Source organism: Dermacentor variabilis, chromosome 3, assembly GCF_050947875.1.
Source record: "Dermacentor variabilis isolate Ectoservices chromosome 3, ASM5094787v1, whole genome shotgun sequence".
Taxonomy (NCBI): domain Eukaryota; kingdom Metazoa; phylum Arthropoda; class Arachnida; order Ixodida; family Ixodidae; genus Dermacentor; species Dermacentor variabilis.
Window position 1 is genome coordinate 90,453,213 of NC_134570.1, and position 15,393 is coordinate 90,468,605.

Sequence of the window (15,393 nt, forward strand, 5' to 3'; positions counted from 1 at the left end):
GACGATAGATCTCGCTACCAACACAGTGAAGGAGACATCGACAAACTGCAGATAAGTATATTTCTACTGTTTCATATTTAGCATAATAAGAGTGCACGGATTAAGTCACTTTCGTAGTAACGAACTGAATGTCCAGCAGTTTAAAGAAGGCAGTGAGAACCAATGAGTGTTCGTGCTTTTACATGCAAGTGGGCCCGCGAAAATATGGAAAAGATGAAGGTAACCTTCACTAACTTGGTGAGAAAACAGAAATTCATGAGTGACATTAAGCCCGCAAAATTTATGGAAGAGTATCTTTATCCAGGTAAAATATCAATAGCAGGTACTGATATAAAGCAGGAAACTTATACAAATCGTGATTGCCACGTTGCCGATATCCTTGAAAAAAGTTTAGAATCATTGCATTCTACCGGTTATGCAATATGGGACATAAACCCGGAGGTTAACAAAGAAACTTGAGATGTCAAGGACTCTGCAGAAAGCGAAGTAACAAAAATTGTTGGAGATAGCATTAAGGCAGTAAGACAGTGGCGTAGTAAACCGTGGCAACTGATATGCTAGCTGAGATAAGGAAAAAAAAAAAGGAATCGGCAGGCAGGCCATGCACGTATTCAATCACTAGTTGCCAATTCATAACAGGTGATTACATAAGCATGACAGAATGGATGTCAAGGAGAGAGAACTACAGCCGAGGATGGCAGAAAATTGCGTAATGGGACAAAAATATGATGTTTGTAGGCATAGGATGCAATCAGCTCGTATAAGACGGGATTGTAGGGTGAGGCATTTGTTCTGCAGCGAACAAAAATAGGTTTGTGGTGCCGACAGCAGAGACTGGCAAAGGTGCGGGGCCACCTCAGCTGCTGGCACACTAATCAACATGACAATTGGCTCTGAAAAAGAAAACCCCAGTGATGAAAAATAAAGCAACATTGTCCCGACACATTGTTTTATTATAAATACTACATGAAGGTTTCCACAGTTAAGGGCACTTAGTACTAATAGTGCAACGAGCACTTTTCTTTGTAAATAATGGTTTGTATGCGGCTGATTCATTTCAATACACTTTTTTTGCAGCAAAACATTCTGCTGCTGGAGGCACTCAACTGCCTGGTGGCAGTAGGCGAGCGCCAGGCACGTGCTCTTGAGAGTGTGGCAGAGGTCCAAAGGGCTGCTCTGCAACAGTAGTATCGGTGCCCTCACTGCTCTCCTGTTGAAACCACAAAAGGCACCTTATAAAGGAGCTTTCAGTTTAATATTTTGCTTATTATTCAAGAACAAGAATAAAATTATTGCAGCAAACATTGTGCTGTGCATATTAGGAGACTTGTAACATGCACTTGGTGTCACTTCAAAATAGGCATAAACGTAAGCCAACCTGTGCTACTCTTGGACCATGTAAATAAAAATACACTAATGCAGCATACACTTCATTGTGGTGTTTGTTCTTTCTATGTGCAAGAATACAGTGCGTGTTGATCAGCCACAAGATGAACGGTGTGTGTAATTCACTATGAAGACAGGAAACAGCAGGAGCTTAATAATGCTATCACCTATAGACTATGCATATGACTGCAACACTCCCCGATTCAAATGTGCCATTACATGCATGTTCGATACCACATATTCTTTAACATTGTCTTATAATTGCATGTACAATATTTCACACATCTTAAGCGCTTGCACAGCACACTTCTGATGTATCCATTTCATAGGCCAAATAATTGTACACTTTGCCCTTTTGTGTTTTATGAAAAGCAGCATCCTTTACAGTCTGCTAAACCTTCAGAAGACAGGAGAGGCCCCGCCCAGATGACCAAAGTGCAGCAGCCGATTGCCTCCACATCTAAAGAAATAGTTCCTCTCCAACGAGCAGGTTGGAGAGGGACTATCTGTCCGGTGGCACGATGTCAGTCTAGAGTGCGTGCCCATTGGTGCAGGCTTGTGTTCACCTGCCTTCAAGTGCAGATTCCGCAGCCTCCCAAAGTTGTATCCGACTATAGAAACACGTAATGCCTTGCATCAGTTGCATAGACTTCTGCAACTTGATAGCACACAATGAACAGGAGCAGAAATCTATAAAGGCATCCAAGCAAAGCTGGCTGGCCACACTTCCATTATGAGGGGCTGTAAAAAGGTCTCGCCAAATATTTCCATGACGTCCTTGAAGAAGAGGTGGTGTTTGGCACTTCTTTGACTCAAAAACAGATTACAGTGAATGTTGTGTAGCATATCAAAACAAACTGAGCTTGGTTATCTGCAAAGCATGTAATGGGAGGTTGTGCTTCACATAGGAAACAAACTGCTCTGTCCACTACAATTTTCAGGCCGGTATGGCACCTATTATGTCAACAGTGTCTATATACAAGTTACACTTTTCACAGGCCATTGATTTCACCATTATTTTTGTATGATGGTTCTTTCAATCAGTGCTTGTATTACATGAGCAGGTGGATTTGAAAGCAAAGCTTTGTTTGCAAACCTTCCGACTTCCATAATTGCGTGGCAAGGCACTGGCATATTGTCGAATAGCTCACACTTCCTCGGTCCTGCACCAAAGAAGCCCAATGCTCTATTTGAAGTTGGATCGCACAACAATTCAACGGCACACAAAGTAGCGTAGCACACACAGCAAAGCATTCTGCTGCGTGTATTTCTCTTCTTTGTGTCCCGTCGAATTGTTGGGCAATTAAACTTCAAGCTTCTATACCAATACACCGTCTTCAACCTCACCAATGCTCTAGTTATTAGGCCACAATGGTGCACATTTTTGAAATTTCCCAACACAAATTAGCTCTCCAAAAAATCACAAATGTTAAATTTTGCAGCACAGGTGTATGTATGCACGTGCCATATTCTTTACCACTAAACTCACAGGAATCAAAGGGGCAAGCATTAACCAGCCTTGCTGCTGTCGTTACCATTATCATTATGACACCAATGGTAAGACAGTGCCACGTTTCGGTAAAGGGGGTGCCGGAGGGAAAGGTGCGACAGCGAGGGCTTACAATAAAAATAACGGTTACGAGACATGTTCAATGCCAATATATGCTGCATGTCGCTCAGCCTACTCTGGCATTGCGGCAAGGGTTTACTCGTTTAAGCATATCACGTTTTGTGTTATCATTGCTCTAAAGCTGTACAAATGGTCTATTTGCTCTGCAATTTTTATTTTTATCATGGTGGGTTAAAGACCCACTTTTTATTGGCATCTGCACCACATTTCTTCCGATATGTAATTTTGCCTTGGTGGTTCATGACATCTTCACGTACAGAGAGTTCTGCAGAGCATTGGATGCGCATTGTTCTACTGCTTAAGAATTAGAGCCCCATTATGAGACGAAAATATACAATTTATCCATCCAGAATACCGCCCCCCCAAAAAGATAAGATACACTGAAACTCTGGCACATGCATCGACAGTGAACAGAGCAAACAATCTGAAGTATTTTCTTCATGCAAGCCAACACACTAAGATTCTCAAAGCATTTTCATTTCGCCACAAATGCATAGGCACAACCGGCTTGGCGCAACATCCACATCTCGCGCCGCAACAAATTGTGCAATGCCTCGCTGTTTCATAGTGCGGCCGATAGATTACGCATGACTAAAATTCAGCATTGTGCATACTAAGTAACTTCACCAATGAAGAACCCCAAGTTTTTTATGGTATTAGGATTCATGGTTACTTCACACAATTTCTGATATCCATTTATCTATTTATACTTAACTTCTTTCCCAGGAAAGTGAGCCATTTGGAAGGCACCCTGAGAGACAAGTAGAACAATCGGCAAAAAGTCATCAACCAGCGAAAAAGTCAGTATCATAAGCAGCCGCACGTGAGATGTCGCAAACACAAAATTTAAGTCGGCTAATCAGAAGTCACAAATCTAGCAATATGGGGTGTCTAAACATTGCTTCAATGTTAATCACAGTAACGCTGACATTCAAGGCGCCTTAATTCCTACGTACGCTCCGTCGACACACCCGACTACGATCGTAATGTTCCCACGAAGTAGGAAGCATTCTTTTATATATGCCCGCTCAGCCGCAGTATTCTGGAAAGCTAGCCACCGCTTACGCACTGCCGCATCGATAAGCGCGTCAGACACATCTCTGACACAGTGGCTTACAGTAGTTTGATGGCGTCCAATAACGCTCGGCACCGACGCTTCCCTGAAAACTCCCAGTCCCGTAGAAACGGAGGGCACAGATGACTTGCTCTACCACGGTGAGCGAATGAAGCCCGCCACGCTGTCTCCGCAGACGAAAGTCTTCGCCTAGCTCGTCACACAGCCATCGCACTGATGTCTTCGACAGGCGAAAAATGTCGCTGAAACTCCCCATCGGTCATGTAGGTGAACGGGTCCGGACGGTCATACTGACGCTTGCTGCCGCTTGATGCAATGAAACAGGCTGCTGCTGCCGCCGCCATGTTCCCGAGTTGAACTCGGAGGGGGTTTCGCGATGTACGAGTTTAGCACGACTTCGCCTGTCAATCAAAACCAGAGGTCACGCCCCGCGCGAGGCATGTAACTCTTGTGCGCGCACCCACTACAGTGAAGCCACGCCCAACTTATCTTCCGGCAACAGCGACGCGGTGTCGAGCTGAGAGGCATCAACAATCTTGACCGCCGACATAAAACACGCACAACACACTGTCATCGGTGATGTACTGAGCACCACTATCAAAAACAAAGCGTTGACTGTCACTGGCTTATGCACACATCTTCTCGGGCTGAGATGGCCGCACAACACGGTTTCATTGCCTGCATTGTGGCGCGTAGCGCACAGTAAATAATTATCGGCACGTCACTGTAGCTGCGTGCAAGGCGTCGATGCGCCGAGGGGGACGACGATGCTGAGGAGTGCGTATTGCAGCAGTCGTTTGAGATGGTTGCTCTGTCATCGGTGATGAAACGGAGCCACAGCGTCGTAAACACGATTAGCGTCCGAGAATCGCTCGCTTTTCTAGATCCAGTGCAATGGCATTTCTTCATCACAAGCACTGCGCACTCAACAGTTCCAACACCTCTCTCCGTTCGAAATCTGATTGCATAACTGCACACAAGAGCCCTCACCTGCCAAAATGCGAGTGCTGCGGTGTCGTTACGATATCCATCTGCGATCGCTGCCGGCTCCAGCAGACGTAATTCACAAGCACCTTCGACTACACAACACACTCGTATACTGCGTACATGCGCTCAGAGGCACCTTCACTGGGCAAGCGATGACAAGCGATGAATTGTGTCGCTGGGGAAGCACGCACTTTTCGCAATGTATCGCAGAGGCTTCGCGCACAAAGATAAACTGGTACATTTTCACTGAACTGCGTCACTACGCACTCTAAAATAACATACCGCCATGTTGCAGCGACAGCCGTTGTGTCGTTTTTAGTCGGTAAAGCGGGGGCCTTAATAGCCTAGTGAAGCGCCTGCGATGAACAGCCATACCGCGGCGCTGCGTTTCTATTCCCCTAATAGAGAAAGAGTGGCCATGACCCTCCATGGATCATGACGGACTTTATTGAGAATAGCACTGCAGCGCCCCTAGGCGACTTATCACCGTATGAATGCCCTCGTGCGTGCGACTAGATTCCATGTACCGCTTCTAAGCTTTCGCCTCACTGTCGCCACTCGCGGCAAGAAGTGCAAAATTTAATAATTTGCTCGATCTCCGTTTGTCATCACAAATTTCTAGCGTTGAAAACGAAAAACAGATACTTAAAGAAATAAAAATGATCGTTATTTTATTTGTTGTATTTTAACGTATTCGTTTGAGTGAAAGTGTAGGTGCAATAATGCGCCGCATGTACCCTGTTCGCATTCGATGGAGGAAAGAAAGATAGTGCTCGAACGAGGAGGCACGCCCTTGACGCGCCCGGGAAAGGCGTGGCAAGCGGCTCAAGGCAAGTGTGCAGACAGACAGCGGGACAGTCACGGTATCGCTAAGTTGTGATAATCCGTTGATAACAATACGCGGCGCTGTCGCGTTTCGTTGTGCAGCCTTCTGCGCTTGAAACGTGGAAGCAGCGTGCCACGCAGGGTGCGCCCATGTTGTCATACGCGGCTTTTTGTCTACATATTTTTTTGCCTGCACCTTCGGCGCGTTCCGCGCTATCTCCGTTCACTGACTGCCGTCGAGCAAACTCGGGTAAAACTCGGGTGAACGAGAAACTCGGCGCATCCTGCATAGCACCCCAGCACTACAACTAAATTTTTTAAACAGAAAACGTGCTGCGGTCTGCCATAATCATACCAAGACACACAGCGAATAGAGGGTCCTTTCCTATACTTGGCTCTATGTATTCTCCGGGTGCTACTCTGCACAAAAAAGAACGAAAAAAGGAAAACAATCCTTAACTTGACGAACATGAGACGGTGATAGCATCGGTGAAAATACAGGCAGTCGTTCCGCTATAGAATATGCGGACGTAATATGCTTAAAAGCGAAAAAGTCTGTCTATTCAAGAATTTTCGCACCACTATTATTTAGACGAAAAAGAAAATTGTCTCGGTAATAAAGACGCTCCCCCGTTACAAAAACGATATCTATGTTTCGCGACGGCACACATGACGTACAGTCGTGAGCACGCTTAGCGTAAACACGGGAGCGCGTGCCGCCCTGTGCTATCAGCGACGCCTGCCGACGCGAACGTGAAGTTCTGCACGTGCGCAGTGCGTTTGCGGCTTGAATATTTTACCACCGCGCGCATCGCGTCATCGGAAAGCGCCTTCGTCGTCTGCTATGTTGCGCGCCGGCTGCCGCAGGTTTTATGATAAAGATCACGCCACCACCCAGCATGCTATGAGCAAATATATAAATGGAGACGGTGTTTCTGAACGTTCCACAGGTGACGGCATACTGCCATGGCTAGGTTTCCCGAGGAGCAGAGGCGTGAAACTGTGCATCTTGCATATAAGGGGTGCACCCAACGTCAAATCTGAACATCGGTTAACAGGCCATTGAAGACCGTGAATAGAATAATTCAGGCTTTTAAGCATGAAGGACGCATCCGCGATACGACGCAGGATGAAGATGGAGAGGATACGACGGAGGATAAAGATGTGTTAATCATCAAAGTGGTAGTCCAGGATCCTTTCCTAGAGTGCTGACTCCATTTAGTTATTTACACGTTTTGTTGTTAGTAATTGTTGCGGCAAGCAGGGCGAAAGCTGGAACCCACGCGAACGCTCTTAAATAAGGACGAAGTGACAAAGAACGAACGGTGGTAGCTTCAGAAGCAGGCAAGAGATGGTGTAACGTAGTAACATTGTTTTAAAACGTAATTCAATGGGCGCTTATTTGGTATAGAAGACACGCAAAGTCTAAGCTAAAAGTAAATCGAAGGCCGGTACTGCCGCACAGACCTAGCCAGCTCTTGTTTCATTTATCGTAACTGGCAGATCGCGGTAAGCCGGACGATAGCAGCCGAGGCAAAATATAGCAGACGACGACGGCGCGCTGCGATGATGCAATGCGCGCGATGGTAAAATAGCAACGCCGCAAAAATGCTGCGCATGTGCAGAACTTCGCGTTGGCATCGGTAGGCGTCGCTGATAGCACCGTGGGGCACGCGCTCCCATGTTTACGCTAAGCGTGCTCACGACTGTACGCCTAATGGGCCCCGTACCGGCCCTCGGGCTTGGTGGAAAAAATAAAACAACAACCCGCGGATAGCGTATGCTCCTGTGAACATCTTAGCGAAATTTTGCAGTTGTACCGCGCGCGCGAAGCTCCCAGGCGGTGCGCGAACTTTTCTTAAACACTTTTTTATTCAACAGTTGCCTATTCTTTACTCTTTTTGGGGGGCCATATATCTCGTCATGCAGCAGATTCCCCTACGTGGCTGCTAATGGGCAATAGCTGACATGGATCAAGAAGGGTGTTTGGAACAGTGCGCTTCTTCCTACCGCTAATGTGTATATCTATAGGTGGAGCTAGCTAAACAGGCTTGAGTAAGCTAAAATCTGCTTTCCAATTGCGACAATAACTACGTGCTTCCGGAAGAAGCCGACTATCCCTTGGTCACGTTCGGCCGCGGCCGCCCGCGCAAACTTTGGTCACCCTTTTCGTCGGTGTCGCAGCCTTCGGTTTGTGCTAATTTCGACTGGTTTTGAACAGCCAACTAGCTTCCAACCACGCGGAACTTAAGGTCAGACCAAACCCCCGTTTCACAACACGCGATCACTGCTGGCCGCTCCTGGCTAGACACATAGGCACATTCGACTGCGCACTGAGATAGCGCTTCAAAAATGATCTAGTTGTATGCAGCTACTATCCGTCGGTCTAGCTATTGGAGGACAAAGCCGGTCCACACGACGTAGCACGGCACAAGAGCGCTAGCACACACTCAAGCCCAGTCGTGCAGATGGAAAACGCTGCGCATGCGTACTACAGTTGCAAGTAGCTGCCGTCTGCTACGTAGCGTATACATAACGCGGCTGCCGCGGGGTGCCGCGACGAGTCCACTGGCTGAGTGGACTACGGCCCAGTGAGGGCAGCCTTGTTTGGCGCGTCGTAGTTGCCAAAATCAGAAATAGTGGCATCTACGTGACCATCCAAAATCAAACTTGAAGTGCCCGCCACGGTGACTCTCTGGGCTGTGCGTTGTGCGCACGCCCCATTCTTCCGTAGCTTACGCAGTGCAAGACAGTGAAAAAGGAGCGGGAACACCGCGAAGGAGATCACAGGCAACCTCTTGATTGCGAATAACTGCGCTTCTGCTGAACGCACTGTAGCACTTACTGTGGCAGCATATTTCTTAGACTAAATTAACTTAAATGCATTACTCGATGTCGATAAATAGCGGTTCTGCCCTTTTAATATCTGCGACTAGAGCATGCGAAATTATTTTCGTTTCCTCATTTGCCATCTTTCCTAATAGTTGTGCTCAGCTTCTGCACTAACGTAAGAGTTGCTAGAAAGATGCGCGAGACAATTCATCTCAATTATTGAAGAAGCGTGCTCTGCAGGTCAGTGAACACCACTCAGAGCATGGTTACACAAACTTCCAGGGCAGATTCTTGGTATGTGTTTCAACGTATCAGCTGTCTTTGTTTTTCTCATGTGTACTACGCACCGTTGTTATCTTCTCTTGCATGACAACTCCAACAACAGTAATCGTCGCATGCACATGCCTGTTTCGTTCATCTGTATTGTAAGATGTGGGATATGACTTTATTTCTTATTACGGGTGCTTGCATAATATTTGCCATAATATAATCTGCCCGTACGCCCAGCTCTCCCATTTTCTAATTACGGAAATGAGGGCGGCAATATTTTGCCTGCAGGTTTCTCCGGATTCCACAGAAAAATAGGTTTACCTTGTACGAGGGGCACCTTTGGCCCTCAAGCAGGACAGAGACCTTAACGAAAGTTTGCTTCAGTAAGGCCTTTGTCGCTTATTGCTTGCTTGAAGTAATAGTAGAACACTCACCGCGCCCCATATGTTGGTGTTATCACCGCTGTTGTTATAAGGCGTCGCTCCCGTTATCCAGCACGCAGGGTAATTGGCCTTGAACTCGTCCTCCGTGAAGTGCGTCCAGGGTACGAAGCCGTCAACTGGGAATTGCCTGGTAAACGGAGGCATACGAACAAGCACGCCAAAAAGTATTCCTTCATTTTTCACTCCCACCACACCGACCCACTGCAGTCTTATATTAGTTAAGAAAATTTGACGGATTGACGCTGTGATCAGAAGGTATGCGAAATTCTTTAAGTGTGTTTCGCCGCACATCTCGGTCGATTCCCCACGTAATGGTGGACGCCCTCCCCAACTCGCCCTCCCCAAGCAGCGGATTTCTCTGAGTACCAAAATCGGATCTCGAAGGCCTGGTCCGTGCACCGGAAGCTAATATCAGGACCGGAAAGACGTCATATACGCTAGGTTTGGACGCCACCTATAAAGCAGCGGAACATTTGCTTGTGACACCATCTTAGCCACAACTCTTCCTGCCGAAGACCTCGCTCTTGGGAAGCTTTGACCGAGTGGTGCCGGAAGCAGGAGGTCGGTCATATTGTGTAATAATAATAATAATAATAATAATAATAATAATAATAATAATAATAATAATAATAATAATAAGCTTTCTTTTCATCAAAGCCATCGAGGGCTCGTGGGTAAAAGCTGCTGAACAGCTTGACTAGAGCCCACGGTCCCCTCTACAAGGCAATACACGAGCATACATGAAACATACAGGAATCTAACAAAAGGCAACGCGAAATCGGTTCAGTTTATTGCATTACAAGGAAATCAATATCAAAATAGTGCAAAGGTATAACATATCACGTCACGCAGTTCGCGAACTGTAGTACGACTTCGCTCAATTCCACATTTACTCAGATTATTAAAACGTTTAGGCTAAATATACGATTCTGTACCCATAGAATAGTTAGCACGGCGAGTGACCACCAACGGATAAAATACCAACGACACTTGACAGTTTAGTGCAAACAGAATCTACATGAATATCCCATAGTATATTTTGCGAAAACGTGACCCCAAGAATTTTAATACTTTTTACTATTTCTATTTTTCGGGTACCGTAAATAAGACCTATGTTCATATTTACCTGTTCTGATTTTCTTATATATATATATATATATATATATATATATATATATATATATATATATATATATATATATATATATATATATATATATATATATTTGGCTTCAGCGCATGTATTTATAAGATCATTTATATAGATATTACAAAAATGAGGCACACCTCTTGCAATCGGTTTTAGGTCGGAGCAGTGCTCGCCTATTTGAACATACTGCCACCGATAGCGACAGTAAAATTTTATGAGATTCCAGCAATGGCGACGCACTCCAGACAATTCGTTTTTTGAGTAAAATGGAATGAATAATTCAGTAAAATGCTTTCGTGAAGTCAATGTACAGGTCTAGTAAAACCATCTTACTTGAAAACTGTGATAAAGCCTTTGTTCTATCAAGGCTAGTTCCGTAAACCTAGGCTTTCTAAACCCAAATTGAGCTGGGTTAGGTCATATTTCTGGAAAAAAAATTGAAAGGCGATCATGAATAATCTTTTCTAAACCCTTTGAAAATATTGGCAACACTGAAATGGGGCGATAATTCTTGATGTCATTTATACCACCTTAGCCATTTGCATTCTTTGTGGAAAAACGGCACTTGAGAAACAAAGGTTCAATATATGGGTAAGAATCGGTGTGATGAGATCCACAATATATTTAAGAGGTCGAATCTGCATACCTTCAACGTCACAACTAGAGCTGTTTTGAAGAGTCATAAAAAGAGAGCCTGTGGAGGAGTACGTTTACCTAGATCAACTAATCACTGGGAACCCGGACCATGAGAAGAAAATTCACAAAGAATAAAAGTGGGCTGGATCGCATACGGCAGACATCGTGAGCTCCTGACTGGGAGTTTACCGTTATCATTCAATAGGAAAGTATAAAATCAGTGCATTTCACCGGTGCTTACATATGGCGCAGAGACTTGGAGGCTGACAAAGAAGCTTGAGAACAAGTTAAGGACCGTGCAAAGAGCGATGGAACGAAGAATGCTAGGCATAACTTTAAAAGACGGAAAGAGCCGTCTGGATCAAGAAGCAAACGGGTATAGGCGATATGCTAATGGAGATTAAGAGAAAAAAATGACACTGGGCAGGTCATGTAATGCGCAGACTAGATAACCGTTGGACCATTAGGGTGACAGAATGGGTACCAAAGAAGGGTAGCGTAGTACATGACGGGAGACGACTAGATGGTGCGACAAAATTAGGAAATGTCCGGGTGCTAGTTGGAATCGGTTGGCGCAGGACAGGGGTAATTGGAGATCGCAGGGAGAGGCCTTGGTCCTGCAGTGGACATAAATACGCTGATGATGATGATGAAAAATAGACCGAACTCTTTCTTCGCTAACGGCCTCGAGAAAGAAAGTAGATAGGTTACTAGGGGGCATGAATGTTCAAAATTTAGACATTGGAAAATAATCGCCACACTGCACAAAATAGTTATCAAATATATTCGCCAAGGCGCCACCGGATATCTCGACTTCACCGATTTTAAGTTTATCTATTTTTGGGGACGAGTTACTATCATTTAAAACAGTGTTCAACTTTTTCCTCAAAAGATCAGGCTTACGAGAGTATGTGTCAAGTTCAGCATGAAAATAGTTTTGTCTGCTTAGCTTTATTTTTTTATTTAGCCGATTTCGGTACATCATATACTCCTTGACTTTTGGAGGAAATTTAATTTTTGTGAACTGGTGTAACGTAGTATTCCTCTCGTTGATCTTTTTAAGGAGCTCTGGCGTAATCCAATGCTTACATATTTTCCTACCAAGTTTCAGTTGCATAAGCGGAAAGTGCCGTTTATATATTTCAGTGATGTGATCAACGAACTTGTTATACGCCTTCTCAGCGCAATTAATCGCAAGAAGATATTCGAAGTCAGAATTTAGCACGTCATTCCTGAACGTATCCAGGCGAGTAGGAGATATTATTGTAGCGTTTATAAATTATTTTTTGCTATGATGACTGTGTCCATCTAATATTATAAAGGTAGGAAGGTGGTCACTCAAGCCGCAGGTCATCGCACCCACAATATTATTTTCACTGACTGAGTTAGTAATAATTAGGTCTAACAAAGTTTCGCTTTGTTTTGTGATCATAGTAGGCAAATTGATTTGGTTTTAGCACCCATTTGAAGTAATGAGCATATTCATAGTGGTTTTGGCTGCGGAATCTCCTAGGAAATCAATATTAAAGTCGCCAGCCGATAGAGCAATGTTTCCAGCCTCAGAAATAAAAGCTAAGAACTCTTCGTAGAACGAAGAATGTTTTCAACATTTCCATCGGGCGGGCGATAAAATACAGAGAAAAGACGATTTTTCACTTTCGCTGTCAGAACCTCCGAATCACAGCAAGAAACACAGAAACGAGAAAGCTGTTCACATTTTATCCCTTCCTTTAGTAGCATCAGTACACCGCAGCTACAATGATTTGAGATTTAAAGGAAATGACTGATAAGGTGTAAACCCGAAGTGACCATGATCTTTTTTACACCAAGTTTCAGTGAGCATTCTCACATCAAACAGAACTGAAAAACTCGAAATAAAATACTTGATAGTATCTTCTTTGTTGCAAAGGAAACGAACATTCATGTGAAGGCATTTCAAAGCGATTCTCTGACAGCCCGAGACAACAGCATTCACTTCGTGTGGCAAGAGAAAGTTTTGACGTGTTGATTGCTAGTTAATTGACATGTTGATTGCTATTCACGCATAAAAAATTAAAACAAGCAAGACGATCAAAATTGACTGTTCAGATAGATCATGCCGGAAGGTCACGCTCACTGTGCACAACGACTGAAGAATCGCTGTCTGCCTTACTCAGATAAATCTTGCCGCTTCGGAACCAGACATATTTGTAGCCCATTTTCCTTGCCCACTCCTTTGCTCTTAGAAACAGTTGCCGGCATCGGGTTGTCATATTCTCTAGCGTAAAAGTACTGCTTTCATTGTCTCTCAGTTTCTGCCTAGTCCCCAACCATTTATCCCTGGTGGCTTGTCGCGCATATCGAACGATTATTCCCGGGAGCTTGGCAGCTTTCGCCGGAAGGCGGTGAACAGCATCGACATCCAGTTTGGTCAATTCTAGGGTTTCTAACAAACCTGCCACTCTGTTCACTTCATCAACAAGTCTTCGTTCGGAGTAACCTGAACAACCGAATAAGGTGAAAAAGGGTACTGCAGGTATTTCGCATATAACGCGTTGCATCAGCTCCAATTAATTTGCAACCATTGCATACTGAGGCCAAGGACGCCCCGCAACTGCAGCCTAGCTGGAATCGGCCGAGACAAGGTCTTCTACCACGTGACTCAAATGAGATTGGTGCAGTGTTTCACGGCAACGCTGTGACTTGCCTGACAATATGTGGCTGCTTCAAGTCTTGAAGCCTTTGTTGAATTTTTTGCATTTTGTTTCTGAGCCATTGTGTCTAGGTAAGAAAATTATACGGGTAGAAGTTATATAAAGTTTATATAGAAGTTCTCTCGCCGAATATCCGATGGAACTTAAGTGAACTAACATATCTCTGACACACTTCGAAGCAATATAAAAAGCCCAGAAGTAGTGTACTTAAGAAAACAATTTACAGAAAAAACTAGTTCAGGATATGAAAAAGTGTCGGTACATGGTAGTGCAGCAGCACACGCTCACAGGGTTTGCAAGCATTTGCATTTAAAAGATGTCATAATCACACACTCGGTAGTCATATTCATAACAAGAAGATTTAGAAATTTTTCAGCTATAGTGAATGAGCACGCAATACGTACGCAGGAATGGAGCACGAACAAAATAGTGCAGATACCGAAGTAAACCTTTCCGATGCTCGTGATAGAATGCTCTTTAGACAAAATTTCGGGCAGGTGTCTAATATCTCAGAGGGCACATACTGCCCCCTCTTGCCCCTTCACTTCATACGTGAGCTTTTACTTGATAGACAAAACGTAATGCTCTATTACTTTCATCAAAATGTTGGGCAGTTGTTAATTTCAATTAGTTGCATAATTGAAGCTATACCCAGCAGAACGTTGCATCTATTTATTTATTTATTTATTTATTTATTTATTTATTTATTTACTCGTTTATTGATAGAGTGCCGTAGACACAAATGACGGCCTGAGCAGGAGGTGCAGAATGCATGACTCTACATTTGTACATATGCATCTACGTTTAAAACAAAGACTAAAGCAATGCAACATATAGAATGACCAGAAAAAATTGAAGCTACTCCCCTCTGCGAATGTGGGCTACCAGCGGACCTGTAAAAAGGACAAAAGACACGACTGAGTGTTAAAGTTTACTTGTGTTGGTCCTTTTCCCTTCCGTGTTTGTAGAATACCCTGCGAAAGCGCACAATCGCTACTAATATCCGCGCGACCTGTCAAGGTGTCCAAATTGAAACGCTCCAAGCATCAAGCGTCTCGAGACATCTGGCTCGCCGCAAAAAATGCATAAGGGCGTTCTATGCCGCTTGTTGATGCCTGCGTCCGTGGCGTTATGGTTTCAATGTCTGGCTTCCGTGCTAATCTAAGTATAGTAGAGTTTCCGCATTTGGTCGTATGCTTTGAATCGCGGCCGCTAACGGCCAGAAATGAACCCCACACCTCGAGCTTACCAGGACAACGCCTTAGCCCCCAAAACTATCGCGGCGGGTGCAGCAGCCTTTCGCCGATATTTTCCGCGCCCATATTGGGAGATTTTATTTGCCTTGTCATCGAGGATCAGCGGTTACGAAGACCCTACATGTGACTACCTCAGACCTCTACGCAATGATGGACTTACGACACACTGATTCTTACTGTAGATTCTTGTCCACTTCCATGAGAAACTCC